Source organism: Oncorhynchus keta, chromosome 25 (genome assembly GCF_023373465.1).
Source record: "Oncorhynchus keta strain PuntledgeMale-10-30-2019 chromosome 25, Oket_V2, whole genome shotgun sequence".
In the NCBI taxonomy this organism is placed as follows: domain Eukaryota; kingdom Metazoa; phylum Chordata; class Actinopteri; order Salmoniformes; family Salmonidae; genus Oncorhynchus; species Oncorhynchus keta.
The window spans coordinates 38,997,737-39,010,970 of NC_068445.1; the positions used below are offsets into that span (position 1 = coordinate 38,997,737).

The window sequence follows — 13,234 nt, forward strand, 5'->3', positions numbered from 1 at the left end:
TTTCCCCCTGGATGGGAAGCCATGGTCAATGGGCATCCATCTCCTTCTCTCTTCTCTCTATGGTGTCACTGACTTCCCTCTAAGTTCTATGTTCTCCCTGTGATGTAGTCAGGCTTCAAGCCACAGAAACTAGAATAAAAGGGTAAAAACACAATCTACATTCAAACATGTCATACATAATTAGACTGTGGAATAAACATATTTATATTTACATTTTGCATAATGCTTTAAGTCAAAGCATATTCCCCATCATCCCTCTGAGGAAACTGGAAGAGACGCTACTGAACCAGGAGAACTTTACCTCATAGGAAAGTGACTTTCTAGGCCAGAGATGTGAAAACTGTAGGCCTATTGTCATATCTAAGGGGTAAAATGTACAAGCACCCAAATAGGATAGTCGAAAATGTTGACAACATGAAAATACATGTAAGTCCCCTCTAACTATTCAGAAGGACACTTCTGAATAATAAGCTATTTTACCCTGTGAGGATCTGACATTGTGGGGCAGAGTTACTAGGGGGACAATTGTAAATGCAGTCAATGTTAACATCTTTGAGGTAATGATAGATTTCAGCCATATTCACTAAATATATGACTAACATCAATGTACAGTATACTTAAATACATGTACTTGTAAAATGGCAACGTCAAATCAATTTATTGAAGATTTGTTGTTCATTATGACATACAAACACACGGAGTAAACATGTATGTAGCATTTCGCTACACTCACATTAACATCTGATAACCATGTGTATGTGACAAACAAAAAAAATAGATTTGATTTTATGATTAAATGTGTATCACCCCATCAATGTTTGTTTTAGCACGGATGACAGACAGACAGCCTGTTACGAGCAATATTTCTTCAAGCACTATATGATATCATAGACATTCAAAACTATTTGCAATCAAAAAGTGCTTGAAGAGAAAGTGCAATATTACAACAACAAAGTTACTGAAAGTTACCCCCCCCGTCATTGTACGCACGACAGATGAGCACAAATCAATTAAAATCAAATGTATTTGTCACATACACATGGTTAGCAGATGTTAATGCGAGTGTAGCGAAATGCTTGTGCTTCTAGTTCCGACAATGCAGTAACAATACTATGTACTGATCATTTTTTTAAATCACACTGGGTGACATTCCTGAGCTCAACAACAAAAACAATAGAGACCGTGGTGGGGCTGCCAAAATAATAGAGACCGTGGTAGGGCAGCCAAAAACAATAGAGACCGTGATAGGGCAGCCAAAAACAATAGAGACCGTGGTAGGGCAGCCAAAAACAATAGAGACCGTGGTGGGGCAGCCAAAAACAATAGAGACCGTGGTGGGGCAGCCAAAAACAATAGAGACCGTGGTGGGGCAGCCAAAAACAATAGAGACCGTGGTGGGGCAGCCAAAAACAATAGAGACCGTGTTAGGGCAGCCAAAAACAATAGAGACCGTGGTGGGGCAGCCAAAAACAATAGAGACCGTGGTGGGGCAGCCAAAAACAATAGAGACCGTGGTGGGGCAGCCAAAAACAATAGAGACCGTGGTGGGGCAGCCAAAAACAATAGAGACCGTGGTGGGGCAGCCAAAAACAATAGAGACCGTGGTAGGGCAGCCAAAAACAATAGAGACCGTGGTGGGGCAGCCAAAAACAATAGAGACCGTGGTGGGGCAGCCAAAAACAATAGAGACCGTGGAGGGGCAGCCAAAAACAATAGAGACCGTGGTAGGGCAGCCAAAAACAATAGAGACCGTGGTAGGGCAGCCAAAAACAATAGAGACCGTGGTAGGGCAGCCAAAAACAATAGAGACCGTGTTAGGGCAGCCAAAAACAATAGAGACCGTGGTGAGGCAGCCATAAACAGAGACCGTGGTGAGGCAGCCATAAACAATAGAGACCGTGGTGGGCAGCCAAAAACAATAGAGACCGTGGTGGGCAGCCAAAAACAATAGAGACCGTGGTAGGGCAGCCAAAAACAATAGAGACCGTGGTAGGGCAGCCAAAAACAATAGAGACCGTGGTAGGGCAGCCAAAAACAATAGAGACCCTGGTGAGGCAGCCAAAAACAATAGAGACCGTGGAGGGGCAGCCAAAAACAATAGAGACCGTGGTAGGGCAGCCAAAAACAATAGAGACCGTGGAGGGGCAGCCAAAAACAATAGAGACCGTGGTAGGGCAGCCAAAAACAATATAGAGACCGTGGTGGGCTGCCAAAAACAATAGAGACCGTGGAGGGGCAGCCAAAAACAATAGAGACCGTGGTAGGGCAGCCAAAAACAATATAGAGACCGTGGTGGGGCAGCCAAAAACAATAGAGACCGTGGTGGGGCAGCCAAAAACAATAGAGACCGTGGAGGGGCAGCCAAAAACAATAGAGACCGTGGTGGGGCAGCCAAAAACAATAGAGACCGTGGTGGGGCAGCCAAAAACAATAGAGACCGTGGTAGGGCAGCCAAAAACAATAGAGACCGTGGTGAGGCAGCCAAAAACAATAGAGACCGTGGTGGGGCAGCCAAAAACAATAGAGACTGTGGTAGGGCAGCCAAAAACAATAGAGACCCTGGTGAGGCAGCCAAAAACAATAGAGACCGTGGTGGGCCAGCCAAAAACAATAGAGACTGTGGAGGGGCAGCCAAAAACAATAGAGACCGTGGTAGGGCAGCCAAAAACAATAGAGACCGTGGTAGGGCAGCCAAAAACAATAGAGACCGTGGTAGGGCAGCCAAAAACAATAGAGACCGTGGTAGGGCAGCCAAAAACAATAGAGACCCTGGTGAGGCAGCCATAAACAATAGAGACCGTGGTGGGCAGCCAAAAACAATAGAGACCGTGGTGGGCAGCCAAAAACAATAGAGACCGTGGTAGGGCAGCCAAAAACAATAGAGACCGTGGTAGGGCAGCCAAAAACAATAGAGACCGTGGTAGGGCAGCCAAAAACAATAGAGACCCTGGTGAGGCAGCCAAAAACAATAGAGACCGTGGAGGGGCAGCCAAAAACAATAGAGACCGTGGTAGGGCAGCCAAAAACAATAGAGACCGTGGTGGGGCAGCCAAAAACAATAGAGACCGTGGAGGGGCAGCCAAAAACAATAGAGACCGTGGTAGGGCAGCCAAAAACAATAGAGACCGTGGTGGGGCAGCCAAAAACAATAGAGACCGTGGTAGGGCAGCCAAAAACAATAGAGACCGTGGTGGGGCAGCCAAAACAATAGAGACCGTGGAGGGGCAGCCAAAAACAATAGAGACCGTGGTAGGGCAGCCAAAAACAATAGAGACCGTGGAGGGGCAGCCAAAAACAATAGAGACCGTGGAGGGGCAGCCAAAAACAATAGAGACCGTGGTAGGGCAGCCAAAAACAATAGAGACCGTGGTGGGGCAGCCAAAAACAATAGAGACCGTGGTAGGGCAGCCAAAAACAATAGAGACCGTGGTGGGGCAGCCAAAAACAATAGAGACCGTGGAGGGGCAGCCAAAAACAATAGAGACCGTGGTAGGGCAGCCAAAAACAATATAGAGACCGTGGTGGGCTGCCAAAAACAATAGAGACCGTGGAGGGGCAGCCAAAAACAATAGAGACCGTGGTGGGGCAGCCAAAAACAATAGAGACCGTGGAGGGGCAGCCAAAAACAATAGAGACTGTGGTAGGGCAGCCAAAAACAATAGAGACCGTGGTGGGGCAGCCAAAAACAATTGAGACCGTGGTGGGGCAGCCAAAAACAATAGAGACCGTGGTGGGGCAGCCAAAAAACAATAGAGACCGTGGTAGGGCAGCCAAAAACAATAGAGACCGTGGTGGGGCAGCCAAAAACAATAGAGACCGTGGAGGGGCAGCCAAAAACAATAGAGACTGTGGTAGGGCAGCCAAAAACAATAGAGACCGTGGTAGGGCAGCCAAAAACAATAGAGACCGTGGAGGGGCAGCCAAAAACAATAGAGACCGTGGTGGGGCAGCCAAAAACAATAGAGACCGTGGTAGGGCAGCCAAAAACAATAGAGACCGTGGTGGGCAGCCAAAAACAATCGAGACCGTGGTGGGGCAGCCAAAAACAATAGAGACCGTGGTAGGGCAGCCAAAAACAATAGAGACCGTGGTGGGGCAGCCAAAAACAATAGAGACTGTGGTAGGGCAGCCAAAAACAATAGAGACCGTGGTGGGCTGCCAAAAACAATAGAGACCGTGGTAGGGCAGCCATGGCTCTGTTTCCCACTGCCGTGGATCTCAGCTTTATAAGTTGTTTATAAATGTGTGAATAACTAGCTTACTAACATTTACAAATGTGGGAGTAATGATTAATAAATTATAAATAAACTATTTACTAACCTATTATACATGATTTTTTTTACAAGGTGTTATAATATATAAAGTGGTTTTCTGAGAAGTATTCAAAATATGTTAAAATAATTTATTTTTCTGTATTTGAATATAAATGCCTTTAGTTTATCCTTCACATGAAACTACCTCAACTATGTAAACAAATACAAATAGAATAAACTGCAAAATATCACTATTTTCCGCCCAGATCCAATATGCAATAATATGATATCAAAGCATACACTGTGATGGGCCTTCTGATTCAGCAGAAAGATGAACAATTCACCCACAGATGTTCACAAAGGTCAAATCTCTATCCTGATAGGGGATAATGTTCAACGTCAAACAGAGTAACACTGAGAAACCTATTAAAATGTTGTATAACTTACACTGAGACTCAGCGATGTGACGTTGCCACGAGCAGCATCGCAGATATTCAGATGAGCATAATGCAGGACCACGGATGTATCTGCGCGGGACTGTGCACAGGGTGGTACACGCTGCTACCATGTGGTAGCTATAGGACCAAAACAGCTGAGAAGTTTATCCTCGGGCTTCAACGCTCTTAACTGTTACAGAAATCAGCCCGATGTTGCTGTTTACATCTTACATTGCCAACTCGGGCCTTTAAATATATATTTTTCTTTAACACATCCTGCCCACATTGTGTTTATTGCAAACCATGTGACTTCTTATCCTTAGGCTAGGTTTATACCCCCAAAAATGTCTTAACCACATCCTGCCCATGCACTCTTAGAAAAAACGGTGCTATCTAGAACCTAAAAGGGTTCTTGGGCTGTCCCTATTGAAGAACCCTTTCTACAGAGGGTTCTACATGGTACCAAAAGGGCTTTCCTATGGGGACAGCTGAAGATCCCCTTTGAAATTTTTTTATTAAGTGTAGGCCTGTTATGTATAGAAAACATTAGGAATACCTTCCTCATATTGAGTTTCTCCCTCAGAACAGCTTCAATTCATGGACTCTACAAGCTGCCGAAAAGCGTTCCACATGGATGCTGGCCCATGTTGACTCAATGCTTCCCACAGTTGTGTTTAAGTTGCCTGGATGTTCTTTGTACCAGGTCCCCAAGGAAACAGTGGCCTCTATCACTCTTAAATGGAAGAAGTTTGGAACTACCAAGACTCTTCCTAGAGCTGGCCGCCCGGCCAAACTTAGCTATCAGGGGAGGAGGGCCTCAGTCAGGGAGGTGACTAAGAACCTGATGGTCACTCTGAAGGAGCTCCAGAGTTCCTCTGTGGAGATGGGAGAATCTTCCAGAAGGACAACCATCTCTGCAGCACTCCACCAATCAGGTCTTTATTGTAGAGTGGCCAGACGGAAGCCACTCCTCAGTAAAAAGCACATGACAGCTTGCTTAGAGTTTGCCAAAGGGCAGCTAAAGGATTCTCAGACCATGAGAAACAAGATTCTCTGGTCTGATGAAACCAATATTGAACTCCTTGGCCTGAATGCCAAGCGTCACATCTGGAGGAAACGTGGCACCATCCCTACGGTGAAGCGTGGTGGCAGCATCATGCTGTGGGGATGTTTTTCAGCAGCAGGGACTGAGAGACTAGTCAGGAACGAGGGAAAGATGAATGGAGCAAAGTACAGAGAGATCATTGATGAAAAAGTGCTCCATAGCGTTCAGGATCTCAGACTGGGGGTGAAGGTTGACCTTCCAACAGGAAAACGACCCTAAGCACACATCCAAGACGACACAGGAGTGGCTTGGGACAAGTGTTTGAATGTCCTTGAGTGGCCCAGCCAGAGCCTGATCTTGAACCTGATCGAACATCTCCAGAGACCTGAAAATAGCTGTGCAGCGACGCTCCCCATCCAACCTGACAGAGCTTGAGAGAATCTGCAGAGAAGAATGGGAGAAACTCCCAAATACAGGTGTGCCAAGCTTGTAGCCATGACATCTCAAGGCTATAATAATCACTGCCAAAGGTGCTTCAACAAAGTACTGAGTAATGGGTCTGAATACTTATGTAAATGTGATATTTCAGATTTTTATTTTGAATAACGTTGCTAAAATTTCTAAAAACCTGTTTTTGCTTTGTCATTATGGGTTTTTGTGTAGATTGATGAGGGGAAAAAATAATTTCATCCACTTTAGAATAAGGCTGTAAAGTAACAAAATGTGGAAAAAGTCAAGTGGTCTGAATTCACTACGTCTCTCTATTCTGAGTGGGAATAGTTGGGAACAGATTTCCAAAATGAAAATCACTTACAAATGATTTCCTGGTGTATTTTTGCTCAGAAAACATGGTGGCCAAATAAAACCACCCATGGGCCAAATTCAGCCCAGGGGCCACCAGTTGGGGAACCCTGGTGTAGGCTCTAGAGAAGGGATTGGCAACTTTGATGGAGTTAGGGGGCCACAAAAATATGGAACTCATCATGAGTAGCAATACCCACATCCATACCGACGCGCAAAATGTTTTTGGCGTCCATCCTGACAGCTTGGGAAACTCTATGTTCTTTATTTCTATGTTTTGGCCAGGTATGGTTCTCAATCAGGGACAGCTGTCTATCATTGTCTCTGAATGGGAATCATACATAGGCAGCCTGTTTTGCCACCTTCATTTTGTGGGATGTTGTTTTTTGTACAGCTCTTGTAGCCCACGGAACGGCGGAACGGGACGGTCGTTTTGGTTTCACTTTGTTATTTTGTTGGTGGATCTCATTTAAATAAATATGATGACCACAAATTACGCTGCGCCTTGGTCTCCCTCAAACAATGCACGTTACAACAGCGAAGAGGGCATTTAAAAAGAAATAGTTAATTTCCTCCAATTCTGCACATTTTGCCATGGGGCGTAGAGATAATGTTCCAGTTTTTAAGCAAGATTGCTGCAATTCTACACATTTTGGCATCGGGAGAGAGAAGATTTAGAAATGTTCTAATTAATTTCATGCAATTCTACACATTTTGCCATAGGGTGGAGGCAAATGTTTGCAGTTTAATTGTTTTGAATTTTTATATTTTTATATGATAACTGGGCCTCCCCCTCGGTCGGTAATTCAACCAGTTTCATGAGGAATGCTTTTCCATCAGTCTTGACGGAGTTCCCACATATGCTTAGCACTTGTTGGCTGCTTTTCCTTCACTCTGCGGTCCAACTCATCCCAAGACATCTCAATTGGGTTGAGGTCGGATGATTGTGGAGGCCAGGTCATCTGATGCAGCACTCCATCACTCTCCTTCTTGGTCAAATAGCCCTTACACAGCCTGGAGGTGTGTTTTGGGTCATTGTCCTGTTGAAAAACAGATGATAGTCCCACTATGCGCAAACCAAATGAGATGGCATAGCCATGCTGGTTAAGTGTTCCTTGACTTCTAAATAAATCACTGACAGTGTCACCAGCAAATCACCATCACACCTCCTCCTCCATGCTTCACGGTGGGAACCACACATGCAGAGATAATCTGTTCACCTTCTCTGCATCTCACAAAGACACGGAGGTTGGAACCAAAAATCACAAAATTGGACTTATCAGACCAAAGGACAGATTTCCACCGGTCTAATGTCCATTGCTCGTGTTTCTTGGCCCAAGCAAGTTTCTTCTTCTTATTGGTGGCCTTTAGTAGTGGTTTCTTTTCAGCAATTTGACCATCAAGGCCTGATTCACGCAGTCTCCTCTGTACAGTTGATGTTGAGATGTGTCTGTTACTTAAACTCTGTGAGGCGCAATCTGAGGTGCAGTTAATTGCCGATTTCTGAGGCTGGTAACTCTAATGAACTTATCCTCTGCAGCAGAGGTAACTCTGGGTCTTTTCCTGTGGCGGTCCTCATGAGAGCCAGTTTCATCATAGCGCTTGATGGTTTTGCGACCTTCATGTCTTAAATAAGAGCGTCTGCTAAATGACTTAAATGTAAATGTTAAATTAATGATGAACTGTCGTTTTCATTGCTTATTTGAGCTGTTTTTGCCATAATATGGACTTATCTTCTGTATACCACCCCTACCTTGTAACAATACAACTGATTGGATTAAATGCATTAAGATGGTTAGAAATTGCACAAATGAACTTTTAACAAGGCACACCTATTAATGTAAATGCATTCCCGGTGACCACCTCATGAAGCTGGTTGAGAGAATACCAACAGTGTGCAAAGCTGTCATCAAGGAAAAGGGTGGCTACTTTGAAGAATCTCAAATATAAAATATTTTGATTTGTTTGACACTCTTTTGGGTACAACATGATTCCATAAGTGTTATTAGTTTTGATGTCTTCACTACTATACTACAAAGTAGAAAATAGTAAAAATAAAGAAAAACCCTGGAATGACTAGGTGTTCAAACTTTTGACTGGTACTGTGTATAAATATATACATATATGTGTAACGGCATTCAGAGGTGGAAGAAGGATCGGACCAAAGCGCAGCGTGGTAAGTGTTTGTCTTCTTTTTTAAATGAAACTTAACACTTCAAAATACAAAACAACAAAGTGAAAACCGAAACAGTTCTATCTGGAGCAGACACACAAAGACTGAAAATAACCAGCCACAAACCACAATAGAACACAGGCTACCTAAATATGTTTCTCAATCAGGGACAACGATTGACAGCTGCCTCTGAATGAGAACCATACCAGGCCAAACACAGAAATAGAAAATTCTAGAAAAACTAACATAGACAACCCACCCAACTCACGCTCTGACCATACTAAAACAAAAGACAAAACAAAGGAACTAAGGTCAGAACGTGACAATATGTGTGTATTTATTTTGTATTGTTGGTCCGTAGGCCTACAAAAGGGGTGCCGCAGCCCACGAGCCATCAGTTGTCCATCTCTGCTCTAGAGCTTACTCTACTTACCCCTTTAAAGGAGGATACATATGCAAATAAAAGATGACTGGTCATTGGTCAGAATAATTAGATCAGATTGTGATGTCATGATCTGGGCCAAAAACTCCATCCCACCTGAACAGGCTGAAATTCCATAATTTGTTTCAATCACCTCATACACAAAAAGGGAATTTTATCATAATTTTCACAATTTCCGAGTGTTATTTTGACCTCATAGTGTGGAAATATAATTTAATATCAGGTAGCCTAGTGGTTAGAGCATTGGACTAGTAACCGGAAGTTTGCAAGATCCCAATCCCATCCCTGAGCTGACAAGGTAAAAATCTGTCGTTCTGCCCCTGAACAAGGCAGTTAGCCCAGGGTCATTGAAAATAAGAATTTGTTCTTAACTGACTTGCCTAGTTATATAAAGGTAAAATAAAAATAATAAAATAAAAAATTATCCAAAACACATATCTTTAAGATATTTCCTAATTTCTCTCCCTCATGATGTTGGAGTATAATGAAAGTTGACAGATCTAACAAGTACACCTTTCAATTAGTTCTAACAAGTACACCTTTCAATTAGTTCTAACAAGTACACCTTTCAATTAGTTCTAACAAGTACACCTTTCAATTAGTTTTTACTGACATGCATTTTGATTTATGAATTATTAAGTGATACCAAATTGGTAACAGAATTACCCAAAATTCGATAACAGAATTATCATGGTAATCACAAATCACAGTTGGTTCACCTGCTACTGTCCTCCCTTCCACTGGCATACTGTTATGTTCAGATCATCTCTCTGCCTCTCTCTCTCCAGTTAATGTCACCTCTCCTGGCTCTTACTGACACCTACCCATGAGCCCCCTCTCTTTCCATTTACTGTAACTAGCATCTGCAGCCCCTGAGCACCGACCGGCACCAGACGTCCATGGACGTTGAAAAGCAGTTTCAGTCCGCGCCCGGGTATGGGCGAGGGGACGGTCTAAAGTTATACTGTTACACTTACTTATTATGATTCATTTGCGTGTACACCTTTAAGAGCGTCACGCAAATCCGCTCCGAGAGAAAGTGTAACTCTGGTAAAATAGATATTTTGTTTTGAAAGGTTTGAGCTAGAAACGAGGGGTTTTCTGCATTGTAAATGTGCAACCGCAGACACAAAGCAATGCTCCATTTTTTTTCTATGGCAGCGCGTGTGGTACAGCTAAACCTAATCAGACTTGCCTGTGCCAACGGTTCTCACAGGTGAATACAATTATACAAATGTCTTTGCTCGTGATGCCCACCCTTCAAATTGAAACAACGATATGTAACCATATGCTTGCAATTCAATGTATTATCTGAGCGGCACAGCTGCTCCCGGTCAGAATGCAATGTGCATTCCACAGGGCATGTTTATACGTGAGTGTTCCAAAATATGATCAAGATTAGGAACGGTTTCACGGCACACCTGAGAGTTCCTCAAGGCACACCAGTTGAAAACCACTGGAGTAGAGTATAGTTCAGGAGAGTACAGTATAATGTACTGTGTTGTACTGTACTGTACTGTACTGAACTATACTGTACTCTACTGTACTGAACTGTAATGTGCTCTGCTGTACTGTACTCTACTGTGCTGTCCAAACTTGTGAAGAATAGACATCTGTGATTGGTTCAGAGTTGTCTGGACCAACCAAATTTGGTCTTGTTTGGGTGCAGAGCTCATTAGAATAAAAGCCAGTCTGTAGAATAATACTCATACTGTATATGCAAAGGATGATAATGCATATTCCTACCATTGTATACATTTTCAGGATACATCACCATGAAGAGAATGACATTCATATCCATAATTATGCAATTCTCTGTAGTACAGATCAGGTAGCCATGATGCAATTCAGTTACCATAATGCTGTTACCGGGTGTAAATCAAATCAAATCAAATGTATTTATATAGCCCTTCGTACATCAGCTGATATCTCAAAGTGCTGTACAGAAACCCAGCCTAAAACCCCAAACAGCAAGCAATGCAGGTGTAGAGGCACGGTGGCTACGAGAAACTCCCTAGAAAGGCCAGAACCTAGGAAGAAACCTAGAGAGGAACCAGGCTATGAGGGGTGGCCAGTCCTCTTCTGGCTGTGCCGGGTGGAGATTATAACAGAACACGGCCAAGATGTTAAAATGTTCATAAATGACCACTTCACTTGTTGTAGTTCAATTCGGTTTTGGAAAAAAACGTGGTCGTATAAAAAACCGTTGCATCTCCAGTAAATGTGTTTTAGTGAAATGTTTTGTCTACATTTTTCAAAGTAGTCTGAGTAGTCAAAGAGTTGCACGGTTTGTTTACACTTTGAAATCAATGTTGTTGTTTTTTTGACATACATTTTAAAGTGAAAAAAATCGGGAGTAACAGTACAATTCCGTTACCGTGGAATCCATAAAAGTTTTAATGTCATATGTAACGAAGACACAGTTAACATAAACATTTCAATCATTTTCACTGAATATATCATCAAAGTGATTTTTATTTCAGGTTTATATTTTAAAATGTGCCTAGTAGTAGTATTTCTACATCTTAAAAGAAAACAATAACAAAATGATTTGGTTTGTAGCGAATTCCAAATTCATTGAGTACAGTAGCTAGATCGATAATGTAACTTAGGGATATATATATAGTCTGTACTGTTGCTCATAAACACTAAAAGCTTGATTGCATTTATTTCACAGTATCTGATGACTTTGGTCATGTTCATGATCATACCTTGATGAATTTTGGATAGAATCCTCCACAAAACTGCTATTCAGATCTTAGCACAGGCATTTGATTTAGTATGTATTACAATATTGACAATTTTATTAAATTGTTGATATTAAAGGGCCAATCTGCAGTTGAAACAATAACACAAATAGTATCCCCGACACTGTTTCTATAAAAGCTAAGGGATAGGGCTGGAGAAATGTGATCACTCTTAAATTTATAGACAGGTATGGATAGGAGGACTGACCATCCAAGATATCAAAATGATAGTTTTCACCGTGTTTTCAGAATATATATTGGTGGAATACATTTACTTTGTTTACAAACATTGGAGTAAAACAAGCTTATATTTTGGGTTATGATTGGGTACGAAAGTTAAACTAAGCTCATGAGGCAATTATAAGTTATATTCTTCAAGAATAAATGGGTACATTTCATATATTTCATATAAGTCAAAAAATGGATGTAGCGACTGATTGCCCCTTTAAGACATGAAAATATACAGAAATGATGAAAATGCTGTTGTTTTCGGCTGCAGTTGTGTTATGTAGTGCCACTAAGGACCTTTCTCAGAAGACCTTGTGGGAAAACTGTGAGAGACCCCACTGAACCAAGATTCTCAGAACAATTTGACTTTCTGGGCCAGAGATATTAAAACTGTAATGTCATTTTTAAGGGGTCAAATGCAGGGGCACTACTTTAGTTTTAGAAGTGGACAGCAGAACCCCAGAGCCAGGACTGAGCAGCCCAGCAACTAGGGATTGCCTAAATAGGTATCTCCCCTAACGTGGGCATGTTTTCAATACAGACTCCTTTAGCCGTGCTGTATTCCATATAAGGCATCCAGACCTTATGAATGCTGCCCAGTATACCCTTACCCTAGTGATACATAACGACATTGTGGGAGGATAACCAACCTTCCAATTAATGGCAATGCATTTCTTAGTTGCTATAAATTCTTGGATACACAGTTTCTTCAGATAAGTCTCCAGTATCAACATTTCCAAGCAAACAAAAACAGGGAGAAGGGAGAATCTGTAAGCATGCTGATATAAAAGAACATACTCTTTGCCAGAATTCAGCCCCTCCAGCAGAGGAAGACATTTCTGAGTGCATGTATTTCAATTTCAATGGCAAATAGTATGTTCTATGAATGGACTTAAACTGCAGTAATTTATGTCTGAGATTATATGAACATGACCGGGCATTCAAATCATCAATAGCTTCTCCCAGGTCTTCCTCACATTTATTCATTGTTTTACATGTTTTGTGTCATTGGGAAAAGCCTCTATCAACCCTTGATACAGTTTGGAAATCAACTTTCGAGGTTTGTCAGACTGCCTTAAAATAGCATCTGGCTTGTCCAGTGTTTGCT

The 13,234-nt window shown here is 42.3% G+C and overlaps 1 long non-coding RNA gene across 1 annotated transcript in view; it reads right to left on the reverse strand.

Moving 5' to 3' along the window:
- The window catches only part of LOC118358579 (uncharacterized), an 18,656-nt gene continuing 5,422 nt past the window's right edge, over window positions 1-13,234 (reverse strand). Inside the window, exon 2 of the long non-coding RNA XR_008079320.1 lies at window positions 1-129. This is a non-coding gene — a long non-coding RNA (uncharacterized LOC118358579). The remainder of the gene's footprint in view (window positions 130-13,234) is intronic.